The 16,945-nt window shown below is 39.4% G+C and overlaps 1 protein-coding gene across 5 annotated transcripts in view; it reads left to right on the top strand.

The window, feature by feature from the left end:
• SNCAIP (synuclein alpha interacting protein) overlaps positions 1-16,945 on the top strand; it is a 150,557-nt gene that overhangs the window by 23,147 nt on the left and 110,465 nt on the right. The gene's annotated exons all lie outside the window — the stretch shown is intronic.

Here is a 16,945-nt window from a genome sequence, read left to right as displayed (position 1 = left end):
ATCTTGTTTCAAATAACAGCAAAACCTGATGTTTTAGCGTTCATCTTTAGTGGAATATGGTTGTTGGGGTAGGGGTGCAGGGACAGTTCTGTAGAGAAGTTCGAGTTGAGGACCAAGGACCCAGAAGATTAGCTTCATCATTGGTGTTATCTAAGGTTTTGTCATTACAATGTCAAAATAAATGTTCAGTTCTATTAACCATTCAAGTTTGTGAACATATAAGCAAAACCAATCATTGGGCTTCTTTTCTCTCATCTTTCTCAACCAGAAGTACCCATTTGAGGTTGTAGAGACCACAGATAGACCAGCTCTTAGGAAACATAAAAGATGTCTCAGTGATGATGGTACAGGATGCCTGATCTCAGAAACCTTTAAAGCAGGGGAGGGAGGCAAGATGGTGGAAGAGTAGGGGAACTCGTTTCATATGGTCCTTTGAATTTAGCTAGATAACCATCAAATCATTCTGAACACCTATGAATTCAGGCTGAGATGTAAGAAAAGAATTACTACAACTCAAATAGGAAAGTGTTACTTTTGTAAGGTAGGAGGTGCGGAGAAGTGAATCAGAGGGGATATATCTGAAGCTAAATGATGGCGGAAGGAGCCTCTGTAAGCTGGCTACCAGAAAGTGTTATGGCAGCAGACTGCAAAATAGGAACTCCTAGGAGTCTGCCCCCATGAGGGATGTCCCTGCCTGAAAGGTGCTCAGGTGGCAAAGTGGGGAAGAATAGTAGGTGGGACAGTGTGGTCTCAGGATCCCCAGAGTCACAGAAAGAATCAGGGTGCCTGAGTGTGGCAGAGTTCCCAAGCATTGAAGTGGGGAAGCCAGCTACAATCAGCGAGCCATCTGTGACCTCTCAGCTAGGTGTTGCCATAAACTGCGAACTGTGGCATGATCCAGCAATGGCCCTCAAGCAGGGGCCCAGCAAGCGCCAGTTTCCATGAGATCTATGAACCTTTGTTTTTAAGTCTTTTTTTTTAACTTTCAGTTTTACATTTACATTTTATAGATATATTCTTCATTTTTGGCTTCCTTTCACTGTATTCAATTTTATTTTTGTATATATATACATATATTTTGTATATACATAATTGCACATATATATGTGTGTGTGTGTGTGTGTATGTATATATGTATATATAGTATGTATTCTTTACAGTTTGGGGATTTATCCACCTGGGAGGTTATATTCTCTCTTCCCCCCCTTTTTTTCTTTTTCTTTTCATTTTGGTTGCTGATCTCTTTGGATTTGTCTAGTGTGTATTTCCCTTTGGTCGTGGTTGGTATTTTTTATTTTATTCTCTCATTCACTCATTTATTCTTCTCTGGGAAAAATGACTGGAAGGAGGAATTCATAACAAAAGAACCAGAGGAAATACTCTCTGCCACAGATCTAATCGATATGGATATAAGCAAAATGCCAGAGCTGGAATTCAGGATCACAATTACAAAGTTACTAGCTGGGCTTGAAAAAAGTATAAAAGACACTAGAGAATCTCTTAGTGCAGAAATAAAATCTAATCAGGCCAAAATTAAAAATGCTTTAGCTGAGATGCAGTCTGAATTTGATGGTCTAACAGCTGGGGTAAATGAGGCAGAAGAGAGAGTCAGCGACATAGAAGACAAGATGATAGAAAGGAAGCTGAGGAAAAGAGAGAAAAACAACTAACGGACCCTGAGGGGAGACTTTGAGAAATCAATGATAACATAAAGCAAAACAATATTGGAATTACTGAGGTCCCAGAGGAAAAAGAAAGAGAGAGAGAGAGAGAGGGACAGAAGGTATATTTGAGCAAATCATAGCTGAGAACTTCCCTAATCTGGGGAAGGAAATAGGCATTGAAATACAAGAGGTACCCCAAAATCAATAAAAATAGATCAACAACCTGATGTGTAATAGTGAAGCTTGCAAATATCAGAGATAAAGAGAAAATCCTGAAAGCAGCTCAAGGAAGGAGCTCATTAACCTACAATGATAGAAACAGTAGACTGGCAACAAACCTATCCACAGAGATCTGGCAGGCCAGAAAGGGCTGGCATGATATACTCAGGGTACTCAAAGAGAAAAATATGCAGCCAAGAATACTTTATCTAGCAAGGCTGTCATTCAGAATGGAAGGAAAGATAAAGAGCTTCCAGGACAAACAGATACTAAAAGAATTTGTGATCACTAAGCCAGACCTGAAAGAAATATTAAAGGGGATCCTGTAAGTGAAGAAAGAGCCCAAAAGTCACATAGGCCAGAAAGAAACAGAGACCATCTACAGAAATAGGGAGTTTACAGGTAATATAATGGCACTAAATTCTTATTTGTTGAAGTTACTCTGAATGTAAATGGGCTAAATGCTCCAATCAAAAGACATAGGGTATCAGATTGGTTAAAAAAACAAGATCCATCCATATGCTGTCGACAAGAGACCCATTTTAGATGTAAAGACACCTCCAGATTGAAAGTGAGGGAGTGGAGAACCATCTGTCATGCCAATGGACCTAAAAAGAAAGCTGAGGTAGCAATCCTCATATCAGACAAATTAGATTTTAAACCAAAGACTGTAATAAGGGATAAAGAGGGACACTATATCATATTTAAAGGGTCTATCCAAGAAGAAGAGCCAACAATTATGAAGTATTTATGCTCCAAATTTGGGAGCAGCCAATTATATAAACCGATTAATAACTAAATTAAAGAAACACATTGATAATAATACAATAATAGTAGGGGACTTTAACATCCCACTCACTGCAATGGACAGATCATCTAAGCAGAAGCTCAACAAGGAAACAGGGGTTCGAATGACACACTGCAACAGATGGACTTCACGGACATATTCAGAACATTTCATCCTAAAGCAACAGAATACACATTCTTCTCAAGTGCACATGAAATATTCTCCGGAATAGATCACATACTGGGTCACAAATCAGGTCTCAATAGGTATTAAAAGATTGGGATTATTCCCTACAAATTTTCAGACCACAGTGCTTTGAAATTTGAACTCAATTGCAAGAGAAAATTTGGAAGAAACTCAAACACTTGGAGGTTAAAGAGCATCCTACTCAAGAATGAATGGGTCAACAAGGAAATTAAAGAAGAATTTAAAAATTTGTAGAAACAAATGAAAATGAAAACACAACTGTTCAAAACCTTTGGGATACAGCAAAGGCCATCCTAAGAGAGAAGTACATAGCATTACAGGCCTTTCTCAAAAAATTAGAAAAGTCTCAAATACACAAGCTAAACTTACACCTAAAGGAGCTGGAGAAAGAACAGCAAATAAAGCCTAAACCAAGCAGAAGAAGAGAAATAGTAAAGATCAGAGCAGAACTCAATGAAGGAGAAACCAGAAGAATAGTACAACAGATCAATGAAACTAGAAGCTGGTTCTTTGAAAGAATTAATAAGATTGATAAACCAATAGCCAGACTTATCAGAAAAGAGAAAGGACCTGAATTAATAAAATCATGAATGAAAGAGGAGAGATCACGACCAACACCAAGGAAATACAAACAATTTTAAGAACCTATTTATGAGAAATTATATGCCAAAAAATTAGGCAACCTGGAAAAAGTGGATGCATTCCTGGAAACATGTAAACTATGAAAACTGAAGCAGGAAGAACTAGAAAACATGAACAGCCATATAACCAGCAAGGATATTGAAGCAGTAATCAAAAATCTCCCAACAAACAAGAGCCCAGGGCCAGATGACTTCCCAGGGGAATTCTACCAAACATTTAAAGAAGAGCTAATACCTATTCTTCTGAAGCTATATCACAAAATAGAAAGGGAAGGAGAACTTCCAAACTGGTTCTTTGAAGCCAATTATACCTTGATCCCAAAACCAGACGAAGACCCCACCAAAAAGAATTACAGCCCAATATCCCTGATGAACATGGATGCCAAAATTCTCATCACGATACTAGCGAATAGGATCCAACAGTACATTAAAAGGATTATTCACCATGACTAAGTGGGATTTATTCCTGGCCTGCAGGCATGGTTCAACATTTGCAAATCAATCGATGTGATACATCACATTAAGAAAAAAAGGACAAAAACCATATGATCCTCTCAATTGATGTAGAAAAAGCATTTGACAAAATGCAGCACACTTTCTTGATTAAAACTCTCCACAGTGTAGGGATAGAGGGAACATACCTCAATATCATAAATGCCATCTATGAAAAGCCTACAGCGAGTATTATTCTCAATGGGGAAAAACTGAGAGCTTTTCCCCTAAGTTCATCGACAAGGATGCCCACTCTCACCACTGTTGTTCTACATAGTACTAGAAATCCTAGCCTCGGCAATCAGACCACAAAAAGAAATAAAAGGCACTCAAATTGGCAAAGAATAAGTCAAATTCTCTCTCTTTGCAGATGACATGATACTTTATGTGGAAAACCCAAAAGACTCCACCCCAAAATTGCTAGAAGTCGTACAAGAATTCAGCAGTGTGGCAGGATATAAAATCACTGCACAGAAATCAGTTGCATTTCTATACACTGACACTGAGACAGAAGAAAGAGAAAATAAAGAATGGATCCCATTTACAATTGCACCAAAAACGAAAAGATACCTAGGAATAAACCTAACCAAAGAGGTAAAGGATCTGTACTCTAAACACTACAGAACACTTATGAAAGAAATTGAGGGAGACACAAAGAGATGGAAAAATGTTCCATGCTCATGGATTGGAAGAACAAATATTGATACTTGGAAATTTTGGGAAAACACTGGAAATAATTAAAAATAGTATCTACATTTTATCCTTGACATTGAGGTTATATGTGGCGTTATCACGGAAGCCTTATTTTAAAAAGAAAATATGGCTAAGAGAAATTTTGTTATTTGAATAAGTCTTTTTTTTTGCATGGAAAAGGGGAAGAGGCCCTATCTTTAGTTGCACACCAGTTATCAAGAGAATGTGTGTGCGTGCGCACGAGAGTGCGTGTAATATAGAGCCACTTTTAGTCTCAGGCACCATATCAGGAGCTCAGTGTGTTGAATCTGTGTGACCCTCCCGTGAGGAAGGTACTGCTGTCCTGATTCTACTGATAAAGAAAGCATCACAGAGGTCAAGTGACCGGTCCAAGATCACACAGCTGATTAGGGGCGCAGTCATGACTCTGACTTGAGTCTGCCCAAATCAAAGCCCTTTTCCTTGATCCTATGCTCTGCAGTTAGTTCTAATCCTTGAACTTTCACCAGAGATTTTCTGCTTCAGTAGATAACTTTCTACCCTCGTTTTAATGATGTCACCTTATCTAGGTTTCTATTCTCCCTAACCACAGAACTTTGACATTTAAACTGAGTGTTTATCACTTCTGACCCTTGTCACAACTTCTCTAGAGCAAAGGCAAGTATGTTTATCCCCACCTATCAAGATGGTCGAGCCGATGGCAGTGGCCTGGCCTCCCGTGGAAAGGGTCACTTCTGAGATGGCTTCTGCCCTGTACTTCTCCCCACTTAGTAGATGAGTTAGCAGGTCAGGGAAGTTCGTGGTGCTAACATATACGAGTCAGAGGTGAAGTTGGGTGTACTCATTCCAGAGCCCATGCTTGATTTCCCCTTCAGTGGGATTAGCACAGGAAAAACTCTTGTGTGTGTATGTGTATGTGTGTGTGTTATGTGCAGAAACAAACCAACCTTTAAATGACCCTAATATTATAATCATTTCATTTGTGATGACATTTTGGAACCAGTAGAAAGAAATCACTGGAGTGGCCCCTAGGAAAAATAGAAGCCTATAGACTTGAAATATGTGACTTTTGGAATGAATCGAAACCTCATCGAAATTAGAGTAACTTCCTGTGGGCTTCTCATCTGATTAGAGCGCCTGAACTGCGCTCTCTTACACCGTGTTCTGTGCTCGGAGAGAATACGGTTGACTGCTCCCCGCAGTTGTATTAGGTTACAAATGATGCAACACTCCTGTTACTCCGTGACAGTCAACTTCCTCCGTTGGTTTACAACTGATGTAGACAAGGTTCTCTTGTTCCTTTGCCTATTTTAATAGGGTACAGCTCGTGTCAGATAATCCAAGAGGACTTTAAGACATTTCTCAGATTTTCATATCATTTTTCATCTTCTATAATAAAAAAAGGAAGGAGAGTAACTGTAGTCTCTTTCATCACATCTATTCTTTGATGTAAAGAAGTAAATGACAACTTCAATGTGAAGTATTTTACGTCTTTTCTCAGGCACCTATTACTTTATTCAGATGTCTTTGGTTTCAGCTCAGCTCTTAATTTAGTGGAGGATTTCAGGAACCGCTGGATGGAGCAGGTATTTTCCCATGATGGATGCAGTGTTGTGTATATGTTGTGTAACTCTGCATTATAAATTATTAAGGATTTTAGTATTAAAAACAGGTGACAAATGTGTTTGCTTTTTGAAATGCAGAAAGGAGGGCATTTTTATATAAACATACAGAGATTTGAATATATCATGAATACGTACACATGTGCGTGTGTGCGTTGACAACCGTGAGTCAGCCGCTTAAAAATACGCATTCACCTTTTATCTGTATTAATCTAAAGTCTGCAAACTGGATTATCACTACTAGCAGGCAAAACAAGCTAAGGATCTATTGTTCGTTTTTTACTATTCTGGGTATTAAAATGGTCACAGAATGGCAGTAATACTGTTTCATATTTATGCATATTATGAAGTTACGCCGACACTGACAACTTATAAAGGTTTATGAATGAGAACCACATTAAAAATGTCTTTGAGTTCACTTTTTGGTTTCCTACGGTGAAGTCAGAAATCAAGTACTAATAAAATACCTGGAAACTCATATATAATGTACCATGATTTAATAAAGACCTTTGGGTCTCAATGTTATTTTAGATCCCTGTAGTATTTGAATGAGGTTTTGTGTGTCACTCGAGTCTGTTGGCCCAAGTCTTCAAGGGAATGCTCATTTCCTAAAACCTCTTTATGGGCTAAGCCTAAGAGTTGATAGCAGGACTCACATGCGTCTCTGTTTCTTCTAAGACAGGCACACTGAATTCATGTGAGTACAGAGTCAGGAGGGTACTTGGAGACCCCGAGGGGGATTTGGGTATCCTATAACAGGGAGTGGTGGAAACTGGCTAATTGAATGATGTAGGTATGGTCTGAAGGAGGCAGCTGGGTTTGTAATCACTTGGACAGGCGGTGCCAAATTCTCCATGTCGGATTTTTAAGAGAAGACAAAAATATGGATGTTTTTGTAAAACGCCTTATTTTTAGAAGACCAAGAGGGCCAAATCAACCCATTATGTGGGCTCTGTGTAGCCCAAAGGTCTCTGGTGTTCGTATTCTCACATAAGTCATGGAAACTGGAGTCCTGAGCCGTCTTCCATTTTACATACATGGGATGCCAATATAGTTTAAGTAGGAAAATAATTTAATAGAATCTTCAAAACAGAATCGAAACCAATTTGGTATAGGTTTAAATTTTCTTCTTCAAGTGTTGAAAAGAAAAAAAAATCTCTCCAGTTTTCTAGTTTAAGCCATGTATATGTACTTTTCAGCCAAATAAAGAATGAGGGGTGGAATCTTATTTTATTTGGGATATTGTCTTTTATTATTGATTGGCCCAAAATTGGTTACCAAATTTCCTCTTAATTTATATCTCAGTATGAGATTTCCTGTCTTGATTCAAGCCTTTTGGCCCGTTTTTATCTGATCATTTGTGTCTGATATCCTTGATGTGTTTTTATAACGTTTTTTACAGAAAATGTAAGTACTATTTATGGAAAGCAAGCCGGTCGGCTGTGAAGGGTCTCTTGGGATTTCTCAAGTTGTTTTCACGTTCGACTGATACTCGCTTCTAGAACAGAAGTCTGGGAACTAGCCCTGAATGTTAGACCCCTGAACATGGGCTTCTTTCCTTTCCAAGTCTGTCTTCAGTGGCAGAGAGAAAAGATGAATGGGGATGGAAAATAGATGTGTGTCACTGAGCGGGAGGTTAATTATATTAATTTCAGACTCAACCCAGCTTGAAGACCATATAATAATCTATAAAAAATGGAATGCCAACAAGGAGCCAAAGTACGATCACCTTTTTCTTTCTGAGAGCACAATATGTTAGAGTCATCAGGAGCTCATAAATTGCCCTTACAAGCCGTTTAGAAAAGGACACTGTATGAAGCCTACTTAGAATTGGAAACTGGGGAGATTCTTTTCCCTATTGCATCTGAGGTATTTTTTCCATGTGTTGAGTTTCATTTTGGTCGTTCAGTGGAGAACATGGGAATTCTGCTGGGCTTCTCCAGCGTGTGATGGATGAGGAGGGGTCAAGATGCAATTGAGTTATTTTAAATACTGAAGAGCCAAATGTAAATCGTCCTCTGCAGTGCCGTTCCCTCCTTGTATATGTGAATACAGGGATCCATCATGTTTCCCCCTCATTTGCACTAAGTTACCTGGTGAGAATTACATGGTAGATGAGAATGGGAATGAGCAGAAGGAGTGATGAAACATTCCGTTTTCTTCCAACACCAACCTCTCCCTTCCCTCACTCAGGAAGCTTTGGATCTTTCTTTCCTTAGTAAGTTCTAAGAATCACTGGGCAACAGACCAGTGAGGACTGTTGACGTCTCGAAGCAGAGGAATGGTTTTCAGAATATTTATAGCACGCCTGAAAGTAACCCGGACTGTCGGGTGATCGGCCCTTAAAGTGTTCAACTCTGTCCATGGCACGTATTATCTTCAATATTTGCTCTTTCTTTGTCCTACAAACATGACTTCGATGACCCCCTTTGTTAAAACATAGGAATATCGAACATTTCATTAGTCCAAAGAAGCGCATGCTCCTACGATACCATGGAAATCTTGAAGGAAATTTTACTGCCTCGTCACCTGTGTCTAGACAAATTTATTAGGCACTTGCTGATGGTGAGTAATACCTGTTTATTATGCTGATTTTCAGACTGCTTAGAGGAGAGCTTCCATAAATTAGCTTTAGTACCTTCGAACTTAAGCTTAAACAGAGATTAGGCATTCATAAATTGAACCAAGTGATCGTGGTCTAAGATGGAAGAAAAATGTTTTTTAATGCGTTTCTGGCCTGCCACCCCTCCCTTTCTTTCAACCCCAGGAGCCTGCTTTACCATAAGGAAGGACATAGTTAAAGTTACAATCTCTAGTGCCAGAAATTTCTGCTTTATGTCTTGGCCAACCAGTAAGGATAATCAGCACCTTGTCTCTCTTAAAACGGACAGGGTACATTTTTGAAGAGTCGAAAGAGAAGTATACAGAACTCGTAGGTTGAGCAGTCTCAATTCCCTGGCCTCAGCGGAGATTTTGAAACTTCGGTTGTTTTTGGTCGTCAGGGTAACGCACTGTGGTCAATTAAATGAATCGGGCTATTTGACTCATTGGTATTTTCTGGCTACTACAGAAGAATCAGAAGTGTGTACCCTGAAATATAAAAATCGAATATAAATATAAAATATAAAAATATTAAATATAAATATATTTAATATATTTATATAAATATATAAAAATATTAAATATAAAAATTGGGTTTCATGGTACCTTTTCTAAAAGAAACAATCCGTTGCCCAGTTTGGTAAGCCTGTCAGCTGTTTACTATGTTAAAAAGGCAAACCCTGTGAAGACTCAGATTTTATCTTTTGGAAATGAACCCAATCTCAGGTTTTAAATGAACTCTGCTTAAACTCTGTACTCTCACAAGTGCAATGACCCTTCCAATTTCCTTTGCACTTTTATGTGGAAAACAGTAGGATTGCATATGCCTCTTGTCACTTTGAAATTCTGCTGCCTTCAGGACCTCTTCGGAAGAGCAGTAACAATCTTTGTCTCTTCAGATCCTGTGGGAAACCAAGGGCTTTGGACAGGGCCCACCAAAGCCAGCCCTATTATCTTGGAAATGCCAGATAGGAAGAGACACGTGGTGGTGTGATGGGAATAGCCAGCACTTAAATCAACAATACCCCATCCTGAATTTCCAGAGTCCTTTGTCTCTCATAAATTCACTTCTTGATTATTGCATAACATCAAAAGTTAAAGGAGTTTGACATAAACTTGAAGACAGTTTCTCTACAAAATTTAGATAAAACACACTTTTTGTCTCCAAGCCACCTCTCTCTCTCGGGGAGTGGAACGCACTTCTATGGATGAAGATGCATGGGAGGTTTGGGGGTTTAGCTGTGTGTTCTCACACTGCTCTGGCTGTCGATGTTAAAACACCCAAAGTGAGCATTTTTTGGTTTTTCCTTTCCTCCTCTTCTACTCCTCGGGGGTTGATCCACTCTTGTCTGGTTGCCCAAGTACTTACATCAGAGCTGGGTGGTTTGGGGGGTGGAACCAGCCCTGCCCTGTTCCCTCCCAGTGGGACTCCCTGCTCCCAGCGCATAGGTCCTTACGTAGTGACCACAGGGATGCCAACTGCGGGCTTCCGAGGCCTCCAACAAGCCAGGATCTGGCATCTCTTTACCACCATTCAGATTGTTGGATATGGATTTGGATGCTAAAGAAAAGGCAGGATCATTTCAATCCACTCGCAGCTGCCAGTCCTAATTGGAGCCTACAGAGTGCCCAGTGGAGTGCAAGTATTCGCAGATGGCGTCTCATTTATCCTCGGGATCGTCCTCGGGGAGACTTGGATGGCCGCTATCCCCAGTTTACGGGTGAGCCGCCAAGGCTTAGAGGGATGTCATGGAACTTGCCCCTAGTTACTCCTCAGGTAAGTGGAGTCAGTCCTGGCTTTAGAGCCCAGGCGCTTCACGCTGCCATGTGTCCTCCCAACTGTGTCTTTCACTCGCCGGTATGTAAATGCATTCCACAGTGTTAGCTCCCTCACTCTGTCACTTGTTTTCATGGCAACAGGATGACAGCAGGCCCTGCTCTTTTTCCAGTGGCAGAATGTTTAAGATACGTTGTTCTTAGAGATGGTTCATAAGTGATTTCTGCAACGGATATGTGAAACTCTATCTCCATATTTGCCTCGAGTAAGAAACAAAATAGACCCTCTTCTTTTCCTTCCTCTTACACTTGTGATCACACTTGAATGGTAAGAGATGCCATGACAGATGGCATCTTAAAATAGTGTCAGCAAATATGTTCAGGAGTTAAAATTATAGAAGTTGTTCATACCAACCAGATTTGCCAGTGACACAGTAAAAACTGAATTTTTAATGTGGAAAGCCACTTGGGCACTTAGCTCTCAAGCTCAGTCAACCAAGTGTTATTTTCTGCTTGCTTCTTAGCTGTAGAGAGCACAGTATTTGCTTAGAGAACTAAATTCTTGCCAAAGAGTCATTTTCTTGAGTTCCTCTTGATGTCCCCTCCCCTCTATCATTAGAGAAGGAACACGTTTTTACAAATTCAAGAATTGGAACTGGGGACTGTTGAAATGAGTGGAAAGTTCAGTTACAGGATATTTGAAAGATCAGGAGTTTGGCTTTTATATGGAAGCAGTTATTTTATCTGACGTCAGGAGATGTTAATACTTCCATCTTGCTTTAGTCGACCACTGAGAGTGTTGTCTAAATGAGCTCTGCGCGGACATTGTTAATGGATGCTGCGCCGTTGTTTGGTTTCTCCTGGGTAGGTAGTGAGGGCTTGGGAGAGGCCAAGCATGCCTCGTTCTCGATGACAAGATTTCTTTCTCAGCCCCGGTTCTGCTGACATTTTGGGACAGATCACTAGCCGTCGTGGGGCTGTCCTCCTACCTTGTAGGGTATTTACAACGTCTCGGGCCTCTGCGCGCTGGATGCCCGCAGCACCTTCCTCCCAGTTGTGACCATCAGAAGTGCTTAGACAATGCCTGGCATCCCGTAGGGACACAAATGACTCCAGATTGAGAACCATTGTTTTTTGGTTCTCCACATGAGAAACCACAGGTAGGGATCAAAATACCCACTCTTCAGATGGCCAAGCTGAGGTGGAGAACATGCCTAACATCTAAGGCCAAGATGGAGTTGTGTTGCCCAGCTGTCATCTTACCAAGCCTTCCATGGCCACTCTGTGGAGAAGTAGCACAACTCTGATGACCGACACCATCCCCCTCACCCTGCTCTACTCATCTTTCTAGCCCCTTCCTCAATCTAAAGTTATATATTTAATTCTGAGTTACCTTTTTCCCCCATCAAAATGTAAGCTACATAAGAGCAGAAAATTTGTGTTCTATTCAGGACTGTAACCCCAGAGAATAGCTCAATGCCTGGCTCCTAATTTGCAATCCATGACTAATTATTGGCTAAATGAGTCGATTACTTAGAGACACTTGCTGCAAAAATGTAACAAGTCATGGTATTAAAGACCACAAATACAGCTTAAAAGAAATTGTGGAGAGCATTTTTAATGAGGAAGCATGGCTTCAAGTATGACTGTTCTACCTAATGGTTTTATAATTAATTATTCCATAATTGAGACTTGAGTTTTTCCTTCATTTGATGTAATTAGTTTTACTAGAGTCTATTTTTCATGTCAAGAAAACAATGGCTTTGGACAAGAGAAAGCTTCAAGCGGTAAGGGAGTGAGAGAAAGTCTAGATGATGCATGAAGTGGGAAGACACTAGAAAAATACCAACATTTCTTATACAACCAATCTTTGAAAATGTATCAGTAAGGGGAAGGCAGTTAGGTGGTTTCACTGGAAGGAGTAAAAAGACAAATACAATATTCCTTTGAACGCTTGTTTTGTCATCGCTGAACGTAATAACCAAAGTTTGGAAACAAAAGCAAATAATTTCTCCACTGAGAGTTTAAAATTTTCATTCCGTATTTTCAAAACTTGTCTTGTTTTGTACTTACTTTTTCAGCTCCCTAACTGTAACCAAACTGCAAAGTACCCTTTCACTCAGCCTTTTGAATTAAAATAGTTACCTTTAATAGGAAATCTGCATTTCATCATAAAGATGGAGCACAAAATCCTGGGCTTAGTTATAAGGCCCCGAGATGAATGGGCGAAATGCTCCAAAGTTAGCAAAGAGTAAGATACACGTTCGACCAAATGTGTTTTAGCCTTGAAAATTATGGACACGTGTCCTGGCAAGGTGAAGAATGCAGCCCTTTTGGGCTGTGCCCCGAACACCACTGAAATTTTATAGAACAAGAATGACTAACCTGGCTCTGGGCAGAGGGCAGAATTCACCAGTATCATCTACGATGGGGGCTATGATAATTCATCTTTCCAAAAGTGTTAATATCAAATTCATTGTTGTTGATCAGAGTGCGCTCAGGTGTTTCGTAATTATGCCTCGTTAGTTTTTTCAAAGAACCTACTGTTTCTCACTTTCAAACAAAGATGATAGGATTATTAAGAATGCTAGATTTGTTTTGTTTTTGTTCTTCCTCCGTATCTGCTTCCTGAGACATGTGTGAAGCCCTGAAGAGTCCAGGAGGATGGCCCTAGGGCTGTGGATCAGGCACCTGTTTGTTTCCTCTTCCTTTATTTGCCGAGACTTGGAGAGGAGTTGACCCACCCAGTCTCGCACAATGTGTTACTGACAGATCCATCACGCCTGACCTCTCTTGATCTCTGTCCAGTGTTATTACCATCCTCCACTTACGGTATCATGTGACTGTGGCTTATCCCTCGTGGATTATAACATTGCTCAACCCCTGGAGTCAGGATTTTTGGTAGAGTTTTGTAATGATAGTAGGATGAGTGGAGGTGATGGGGAGCAAAGAAACAAGAGAGCTGTCATTCCCTTAAATTCTGATAGCAGAACATTTTAGGAGTGCACTCAACAGACGTGCTACGTTTCTGTTCAGTAGAAACTATCATAATGGGTGATAAAGGAGATACAGAGAAGGATGTGATCTGGCCCTGCCCTCCAGGAAAGCATGCCTTCTAATGATTTTCTTCCTGGAGTCCATCCAGGGCAGCCCATCACCACAGACCTTTCTGGAAGTGCTAGAGATTCAAGAAAATCATGCCCCATGTGATTTTCGGAGACCCAACAGAATTACACCAAATGGTTTGGCTAGTAGCATTTTTGTAGGTCTTTAAAATTCAACCTCTAAGAGACTTTTTAAAACTCAGAAATGCATTTCATTTATCCCATGATTGGGTCTGTGTGGCTTTTTATTTTCTAAATACATTAACATCACTAAATGAGGTTAAAAGTAGGATTCCAGTGTTAGAGATGAGGGAATTGGGCTTGTCTCAAAGAGCTGATGATTTTTCCAAAACTGAAAGGAAACTTCCTCTTTTCTCTCTGTTGAAGTAGAAGGCAATTTGGCCAGTAAGTACACTATATCCTGTCCCCGGTAAAGCGTAGATTCACGGACTGATACGGTGGAAGAGCTATAAAATTATTAGAAATGACCTAGACAGCTAAATCAGTAGCCACTTAAATACACGTCTTCTTTCTTGCCATTGAATAATAGGACTCTCACATTCTTTTCCTAATAACTTACTGGAATTTGGGTAAATTAAAGGAGGGTTGATATGATCTATTTGTAGGCCTTCCGACGTGTCCTGTCCATGGTAGTATAAAGCCAAGAAGTCCATTTTAAAACCTTTTAGTAGCCACACATCAAGTAATCATTTTATTGACTACTGAGGTATTTGAACTGTGGGGTTGTAAGTGAAACTAATGATACGGATATGATTATGGATATAATGAAAGCACTTGTCAATGGATTGTGTAGGGTTTTTTTTTTCAATCACATTAACTATATTACCAAATAATTAGGACAGAGTTTGAAGCAAACTTTCCAGGAATGATTCCCAGATGTGAGCAAGCTCATTTTTATCATTAGATTGGAGGTAACATTTTAATGCAGCTAGGGAAGAAGAAGAAAAGTACTCCAGTAGAACCTTCAAGAAGCCGGGTGTTATTTAACTTTCTTCATTTTACCCACAAATTATTTGAAAAGATAGACTATGAATTCTTTGTCATCCGTAATATATTACAGCTTTCTGGAAGGTCTGTGTGAGAAATGCTTTCTCAAGCTTGCTGGGATGAAGTGGCAATCATAGCATCTCGACCGCAAAGAACATCTGTTTACCAGCTCTGCTTTCTTTGCCTGGTTGTAGGAGTGCTTGAGGGAATGATTTCTTTTTTGTGTATTGACAGGCTTCTGTGCTCAAGGCCAGACCGTGAAGATAACAGTAGTGTGTGTGTGTGTGTGTGTGTGTGTGTGTGTGTGTTTGTGTGGACGTGTGTGTGCATATGTACAGAGCATACCAAAATCAGAGGTATGGCCACATAAGAATAGTCGCCATTTCAGTAGATAAGTGGGAAGTCCTTGGTACTTTCACACAAGGGTAGGTACCCTCAATTTGGGAAAAAAAAATTATTAATTTTCCTTTGTCTCCCCTCTAAGTTCTCAATTTCTAGACACGCGTTTCATTTTTAACTAAAACAACACACTCACAGTGGCACCTTGGAGTAATGAACACCCTATTCAGGCAGTTCTGTTTGTGTCTTATTTGTAGAATATTGCGAAAAGACAAAGTATCTTATGCTTTTTTGGCCTGAAATTGAACTGTGAAATTCTTGAAGGGAGGGAAAAGTTGAATTTGGGAAACATTCACCCTCGTTTTCTCTCTGATACCATTTTTTATTCAAAAAAATAAAAGTGTTTCCCTTCCTATTTCTCCTTTTTTCCCAGCCTTTGAATATTCAATATTACCACATGTAATGAGCAAACCAAATCACAGCTCATTTGTTTTGACCTCTTCAATCAAAAGTGATTTTCCATACATAATGTGCTGCAAATGTTAACCTTTGATTATATGTGCATTTTGTGAAGTTTCTGAGATTCCCTCCTTTATATCAAATTCCAGGGGACATATAGCTGTCATTCAAAATATTTTAACAATTGGGATACAATTAAAAATGTTTAAATTTCTATGTATTTTATATGTTGCTTAAAGAAATGTGAAACATGGAAACCACTATTTACAAAGTTTATTCATTCATATTAAGATATCTTTGTTCGTTAAAGAAAAAAAAGATATATAAACCTGGCTTTCACTTTCTGGGACATTAGTCTAGGGAATTATGGTTGTTCATTACCTTGATGTTCCTGAGTAAGTGGTGTGGTAAGCCCTCAGTGTGTCAGTCCTCAAGTACAGTTACAAGGCGAGCTGTCCTAAGAGGAAAATGTTCACTGAAGAAACAACTAATTATAAAAATAGCCTTCAAGAACCGTGTCAAGTTAATGTCTCTTTTCATCAGTTTTGGGCTGATTATAAGATGCTTGCAACAGTTTAATGCAAAAAATGCAATGCTAAAAATGTAATGCATATACAATCCGTATAACAAAGCACATTGATTCCACATTTATTTATTTATTTATTTATTTATTTGTAAAGATTTCATTTTTTTAAAGTAATGTCTACACCCAATGTGGGGCTCGAACTTATAACCCTGAGATCAAGAGTCACACTCTACCAACCGAGTCAGCCAGGCACCCCTCTACATATTCTTTAATCCAAAGAAATTGATGTCGGACAATAGCATGAGGATATCCATGAATATAAATCCGGTGATAGATGAGGACCCATCAGAGTTATACCAATGAACAGTTTAAAATGAGAGAACTGAAATGGATGAGGACATAAGTTAGATGTCTCATATGAGAATGATTTCGGAATCAAGGGATAAGAGGAACTTGGGAAAATTAATGACATTTTTGAGAATCCTTTGCATACAGTTCTAATTTAGGCAGAACTGTTGTGTAATTTTGTCAGAAAAGAAAAATTTTAGGGGCACCCAAGTAGCTCATCCGGTTGGACATTTAACTCTTGATCTCAGCTCAAGGTCTTGATCCTCAGGGTCGTAGGTTCAAGCCCCACATTGGGCTCTTAAAAAAAATAAAAGAAAAATTTTGTCCTGAAAAAGCAACCCTTGATTCAATCTTTACTCCAGTTCATAGCCCCAGTAACAGATTACACTGTATTCCTTATGATATAATTTTAATGAATTTATAACCCAGCATGGGTTTTTTTCACTATTTCTCTGAAAA

The sequence above is a fragment of the Ursus americanus genome, chromosome 5, assembly GCF_024610735.1.
Source record: "Ursus americanus isolate L20-20 chromosome 5, mUrsAme1.1.p, whole genome shotgun sequence".
Lineage (NCBI taxonomy): Eukaryota > Metazoa > Chordata > Mammalia > Carnivora > Ursidae > Ursus > Ursus americanus.
The sequence above is the reverse complement of the archived record's forward strand: the minus strand, read 5'-3'. Positions and strand labels throughout refer to the sequence as shown.